This window comes from Meles meles, chromosome 2 (genome assembly GCF_922984935.1).
Source record: "Meles meles chromosome 2, mMelMel3.1 paternal haplotype, whole genome shotgun sequence".
NCBI lineage: Eukaryota > Metazoa > Chordata > Mammalia > Carnivora > Mustelidae > Meles > Meles meles.
Window position 1 is genome coordinate 185,763,724 of NC_060067.1, and position 7,529 is coordinate 185,771,252.

Below are 7,529 nucleotides of genomic sequence, written 5' to 3' on the forward strand. Positions count from 1 at the left end.
TTAAACTGTTTGATAATTCAGCCTTTTTTTTGGTTAAGATATTTATTAGTGTTTATGCAAAAAAGCTGCAACTGGAATTCAAAAATAGGAGGGTCTTTTACTAAATAAGAGTACATTCTTTGGTGGGACTCAATTTAAATAAGAATTCCATACATATAGAATAAATACTTAAGACAAGAAAGCAAGGAAGGATTTTACATTACACTGGACATTTAGTTGGTTCAATCATGGTGAGTTACCCTCCCAACCAAATACTCTTTATATTTATTACAAATACTGCAGTCAGCAGTATATGTCAACAATCACACATTTTTAACATTTAGTAGCATGAAGCACACTTAACACATTTCCAAAAAGAAATGTGATATAGTCTTCATTACAGAGGTGCAGATGTGATTGAATGATTGTCTGCTCTTTAATGTTCCAATGAACCCTTCCATTGCCTCATCAAGGCCAATGCCTTTGGTTGCTGAAGTTTTGAATAGTTGCCATTTTCCATCCTTTCACACAGGTAACCCAAGTAAACTTGCCATCTCTGAGAGAGTCATGACCTGTTCCGTGTCCTATTTATTTGCAAACATCACTAAAATGGATTTCCTCAACTCTTCTTCCTCCAGTATGGCAACTAATTCTCATTTGGGAATGCCAGTTTGGTCTCCATCACAACTACCTACTCAGAAACGATTGCATCTGTGTTTGAATAATAACATCCCCAATATGGATACTTTTCTGTCCTCCTAAATCCTCGAGTTGGAATCCAAGGCTCTTGTATGTTACCATCTCAACTTTAAATCCAATAGTAGGAATAGTAGCAATGACTTCTCCAACCTATAATCTATACAAAATTAAAGTTTTTCCTGTTCCATGTAATCCAGCTTCTGGGCTGTCTCCACCTCCCCCTCTGGATGCAGTTCTTGCTCCTGCTCGTGCTCCCACTCCAGATCCAGCTGCCCTCTGCCTTCAACTCCAGCTCCGGCTCTGGTGTGGTTTCCTGGGAAGTCAAGCATGCCAGCACCTTCCATGTCAGAATGGCCAACACAGCATTATTTTGACTTACAAGTCTCAGAGGTATTCTTTCAGGTTAACAAATTCTACCTTTTATTTCAGCTCAAAAAAAATTTTTTTTAATTTAGGATAAAATAAGTAGCATCAAGTACCACTTAACTCCATTCTAGGGTCTGTCATGAATAACCAGATTTTCATTTTATCCTGTATCTTCAGAAATCATCCAGCCATATGAACACTTTAAAGCAACAACTTTAAAAATTAAATAAATAAATAAAACAATCTTTTAATGGAGATAAATGCACCAATATATATAAGATTGATATAAGATGTGTGGTTACAATGATTTTTATTTTATTCTTAATGTTTTTTTGTATTTTCCAATTTTCTAGAGTATAAAGAAGAGTTGTTATTGAAACTGTAACTGCCTTTTCAAAATAAACACATTTAATAATATGAAATTACTATTATATTGAACATTCTAAAAAAAAAAAAAAAAGAGAGATAAAGCTCCAGCCTGCCCCATGTTTCTATTCTATATATCAAAACCACTTAGAAGGTGCCCATTAGACAAGTGCTCTGAGACCTTCTTAGGCAGCAGTTAAGTAAAAACTTTAATTCACCAATTACAACAGGAAAAACTGAATTATAGGATAATTGATTTGTCTAAGATGCACAGGTACTCTAGGGCACTCCTGGGAAAATAACCCATGCTTAACTCCTATCATTTGACCACTCCACAATTTGCTCCAAGACTCTCTGCATTACCGTTAGAGAGAGCATGGTATGGAACCACAGTGAAAAAGTCTTGACTTCCCTACCAGTTTTCCTCCCTCTTTCCTCTTAATAAATTGAAGTTTGCCTTTATCATAATTATGCAACTAACAAAGACTTTTAAAAAGCTGTGTTATAAAAAGTGTTTCTGAGGGGCACTTGGGTGGACAGTTGGTTGATCATGGGATGCTTGGCTTTGGCTGAGGTCGTAATCTCAGTGTCCTGATCTCAGGGTCCTTATATGGAGCCCTACCTAGGGCACCGCACTCAGCATGGAGCCTGCTTAGAATTCTCTCTCCCTTTCCCTCTGCCCTACCTGCTCGCTCTCTCTCTTTCTCTCTTTCAAATGAATAGATAAATATTTAAGGGAAAAAAAGTGTTGGTGCTTTTGTTTCTCAGAACATCAAATAATGAGTCTAATATTTTCGTTGACTTGGGATTTAGTTTAACTTATTTCCAAACTGGCTTTTTTTTGTCCTTCGGTATCACATAGAAACAACTTGAATCTAAAAGTCACTCACAATTAAATGTAAGATTATTGATGTAGCTGCACAGGAAACCCAAAAATTGGTATCCTGTTGAAAAGATTCATGCATTTTTACAAGAATAAGTAGCACTTAGTATTTAGTATGTGCCGAGCAGTATTAGCACTTTACATGTATTAATTCATTTAATCCCTATAACAACCCAAGGAAAAGGCAGATCATTATCCTCATTTTAAAGAGAAAGAAACTGAGACATAGAGTGAGTAAATAATAGCTAATTTGTAAAGCAGCAAAGAACTGACCAGAGGCAGTCTTAGTCTATGACCTGCGGTCTTAACCACTGAGCTGGAAGTGCACCAGCACCTGCAAACTGTGCTCTGGTTTGTTGATCTTGTCAGACTGTCTAATGTAGTGATCAGGACCCTGGGCTTTGGTGTCAGACTCAGTTGTTCATGCCCAGTCTGCCACTTACTAGCTAAGTATCCTTAGACAAATTATTACTATTCATTTTCCTTTATTGAATACCTAATTTTTACACAATTTTTTTAAGGGTTAAATTAGATAAGGTTTGCAAAGTGTTCAGCCAGTATAACCACTCATTAAGGTTCCCGTACATGGTTCTTCTTAGAATTTGATCTACTTTCTAACATAAATTTCGCCTCAAAGATAGCATAATGCATTTAGAATGTTTATAGTCAAATGAGAAATTTTCAAGGAAGAAGGCAGATTCCCTTGTTTCTGAACTGAAGAAGAGCCCAAAGCCAAGATTTAGCTGCAGCTGGAAAGTTTTGCAGATCTCAAGCGAGTAGCACTTTCATCCAGTTCTTTTATTTCAGAGCATGGGCAATATCCTTACTGGAGTGTTTTTAAACTCTTTCTTGCTGCCAAAAGGCAGAAACACAAACAATGCACTGCTTGTAATCGTTGCCTCAAGAGATCTGTGAACAAAATGAAGAAACAAAGAACTGGCAAGAAGGACTGTGCTGGACCAGTTCAATACTACACTGTTTTTGGAGTGAGGGGGAAAAAAAGCAATTTCTTCCATGAGAACAGCCAATGCATATTATTCTAGTGAAAGCACTTAAACACACAGAATAGAGACAGAACATAAAAACAGCAAATTGTTTTAAGAAAAGAATGAACTCCTATGGGAACAAGATGTTCTGGTTTACTTCTGTACCCAGAGAGCAGAGATTAATGCTGAGAGGGAATGTCTAGCACAGGGTCTGGCATGGAACAAGTAAGGGGATCAATTAACATTTACTAGATAAGAAAGAAAAGAATTTTCTACACAAAAACCAAACCTCCTTTCAGGAAAGATAATTACATATTTGCTTTGATTTGCTCTTGGACGTATGTCTTATTCAACTAAAGTCACAAAGAGAGGAAGTTTCTTTATAGAAAACTATTGCCAACATTTGTAACTATTTGCTTTATTGCTTTATTAATATATATTTCAAAGCTTAAAATTTTGTGGAGAAGAAAATTATTTTCTCTTTTGAAATTAGTAAAGTTTGTAACTCTTTCCTGAATAATTCTGAAGACTGCTGAATGCAAGGTTCAGATATCAGCAGAGATGACAGATACAAAGAAGATCAGATCATTTTTGTCCCCTAAAAAACATTCTAAACCTGGGATTGTGATGGTCACTTTGTGTGTCAACATGGCTAGTCAATGGACCCAGATTTTAGGTCCAACACCAGTCTATCACTTTGAAGGTATGTTTTTAGATGAGATTAACATTAACAATCTATCACACAGCTGAGTTGAAGCTCACAGCGTGTTAGTGGGTAGGAGACTATTGCTGCAATGATTAATTTCCATATATACGCTAAGAGATGAATAAGATGTTAAATATGATGTTATACTTGACCTAAAGGAGCTTATAATAAGTGAGACTATGGGAGGGATAAGAATAACAGTAATAATGGGAAACTGATATATGTAATAAATGAAACTATTAAAATCCTAAAATGGGAAACTTAAATTAGGTCAAATAGACATCAAGACTTCCTGGAGGACATAATACTTGAATGATTATATTTAGAGAAGTCCATGATAAACTAATATGTATGCTTGGAAGAATACCAAATTTTCATTTAGGTAATTAGGATATCAAATATTCTATTGGTAACTTTAGGCAGTGATGAATAGAACTGGTCTTTGAGTTAAAAAGAATTGAATTGGATGCTTGGCTTTGCCACTTACTAGCTAAAAGAAACTTGCATAAATTATTCAACCCCATTACTACCTAAATTCCTTATTGTTAGATGGAAACAAAAATAGTACCTACCTATTACAAAGGTTGCCTTGTGTGTTAAACAAAGTATATGTAGAGTTTGACAATAGTGTCTGGATCATGATAAGCATTCAGTAAATTATGTTATTATTGCTACACTTATTATTTTAAATAGTCATTATTACATATTTTGTTTTTTAAACTCCAACAGAGACAATTATCAAAAACTCTTTTTAGAATTACAAAAGTTAATCCAAATGCTTGAATAACTGCTTCTTCTGATCTTAAAATAACGAAAAGCAATAAACCACCTTTCTTGAAAGAAAGAGGTACTCTACGGCTGCTCACCAAGACTGTAGTGTTCCCTGTGGGGTCCACCAACCATGGATGTCCCTAGGACTCTTTTAGGGCTAAGCAAGTATTATTTCATAATAGTACTCAGACATATTTGCTTTTTCCAGTGTTGACATTTACACTGATATTACAAAAGCAATGACAGGTAAAATGCTGGGAAACTTAGCACACACCAAGGCAGAGGCAGCAAATCCTGCTAACAGTCATTGTATTTTCCATCTCCAAGCACTCGTAATAGGAAAACATGTTCAGTAGACTTGGGGATTACCTTAAAGATGCAACATACATTATCAAGTGTATCAAATTCAATCTTTGGGCACAGGTTATTTTAATATCCTATGTGATGAAATGAGAAAAATACATAAAGCACTTCTGGCACATTTAGTATATGTGCTGCCGAAGCGAGCACACTTCTGGCACATTTAATTGAAATAATCACCTTAAAGAAAATCACTTGTGTGATTGTTTGAGTTGTGATCTTATCTAGCCAGTGTTTTCTTTTCTTTTTTTTTAAGATTTTATTTTTATTTATTTATTTTAAGATTTTTTATTATTTATTTAAGATATTTTATTTAAGATTTTTTTAATTTATTTTTAAGATTTTTTTATTTATTTTTTATTTATTTATTTATTTTTATTTTACTTTATAAATAAAAATATTTTTATTTATTTGATAAACAGAGATCACAAGTAGGCAGAGAGGCAGGCAGGCTCCCCACTGAGCAGAGAACCCGACGCGGGGCTCCATCCCAGGACCCTGAGGATCATGACCCTAGCCGAAGGCAGAGGCTTTAACCCACTGAGCCATCCAGGCGTCCCAAGCCAGTGTTTTCTAAGGAAACATTTTTACGTGTCATCCTTGCACAGGGGCCATGCTAATCTTCTCTGTATTATTCCAGTTTTAGTATATGTGCTGCCAAAGCGAGTACTCTAAGGAAACATTTTTAGTTGAAAGAATGGCAAATGAACTACGGTTGTTGAGAACTGGGCATTTCACACACATATTCACAAAAATTAAATAAAGTGGCTCTGGCACTTCAAGGAGAGTGTTTATTGCCAACAACATATCTCCAGATGAAAGCTTCCCAATACCTCAGGACTTTTCTAATTATATTGGTGATAATAGAAATGAACGTGATTTTGGAGTATAATATTTTAAAGTGGGACAATATTTGGAAGATCTGAATAAGTCATAAACCAATATTTTCAAAATGACCAAGGTATAACATTACAAAATCATGCATGTATAACAAATCCATTCAAAGTTCAAGATAGAACAGTGGTTTTTAATATAATAGTATAAAAGTTTATCGATATAGCTTCAGATTCCACACTGGAACCAACTTCTAAAAAGCTTCCACTAGTCAAGTTATGTGAATTATCAAAGAAGAATGCCCATAAGTATATCAAAAAGTTATTAAAATACTCTTTTTTTCTAATTATATATGTATATGAGGCTGAGTTTTCTCTAATACAACCAAAACCATTTATCACAACAGACTATGTATAGAAAGGTATGAGATCCAGCTGCCATCTGTTAATCAAACTTAAAAAATTTTACAAAAATGTAAAACAACTCCATTTTTCTCACTATTTTGGGGGTGTTTGTAATATACAGTTATTTTTATAAAAATTATTATTTAAAGTGTATTGAGTTTATAATTTTTAGATGAGCTAATAAATAAATCTTTTTAAATGTCTCAGCTTAGGGGCACCTGGGTGGCTCAGTGGGTTAAGCCTCTGCCTTCGGCTCAGGCCATGATCTCAGGGTCCTGGGATCGAGCCCCGCATCGGGCTCTCTGCTCAGTGGGGAGCCTGCTTCTCTCTCTCTCTCTCTGCCTGCCTCTCTGCCTACTTGTGATCTTTGTCTGTCAAATGGATGGATGGAATCTTTAAAAAAAAATAAAATAAATGTCTCAGCTTAATTTCTAATATAATGAATATAAATAGATATAGCCATAAAAGCAAAAGCTCTTAGGGGTCCTCAATAATTTTCAGGTATGTAAAGGGTCCTGAGAACAAAAAGTTTGCGAGCTACTGCCTCACAAAACATGTCACTATCACCTGAAAGTAGTTACTATGAACTAGATCTTTAATTGTCAGTCTCTTCTACTAGCATATAAAGTCTATGAGGGCAAGGATTATTCTCTTTTGTATTCCAGAGTCCAGAGTATTCCAAAAAACCTAGAATATTGCCTAACATGTTGTCAGTTCTCCATGAACTCTTGCTAAATATGTTAACTGATTAAGATGTCCATTGAGATTCATGTACAAAGATATTCACTGCAACATTGCTTGTAATAGCTAAATATTGAGAAAATATAAATGTCTACCAATGGGAGATTGATTAAGAAAGTGAAGGCAACACCATGCAATGGAATATTATGTGACCATTAGAATGTAATCAAGGGGCGCTTGATGGTTCAGTGGATTAAGCCGCTGCCTTTGGCTCAGGTCATGATCTCAGGGTCCTGGGATCGAGCCCCGCGTCGGGCTCTCTGCTCTGCAGGGAGCCTGCTTCCTCCTCTCTCTCTGTCTGCCTCTCTGCCTACTTGTGATCTCTCTCTCTGTCAAATAAATAAAATAAAATCTTAAAAAAAAAAAAAAGAATGGGGGCGCCTGGGTGGCTCAGTGGGTTAAGCCGCTGCCTTCGGCTCAGGTCATGATCTCAG

General features: G+C 35.6%; 2 pseudogenes; both read right to left on the reverse strand.

The window, feature by feature from the left end:
* Positions 1 to 338: 338 nt before the first annotated feature.
* Positions 339 to 2,495, reverse strand: LOC123936964 (annotated as a pseudogene).
* Positions 2,496 to 5,691: 3,196 nt separating this feature from the next.
* On the reverse strand, positions 5,692 to 5,786 carry LOC123937772 (annotated as a pseudogene).
* Between the last annotated feature and the right edge of the window lie 1,743 nt (positions 5,787 to 7,529).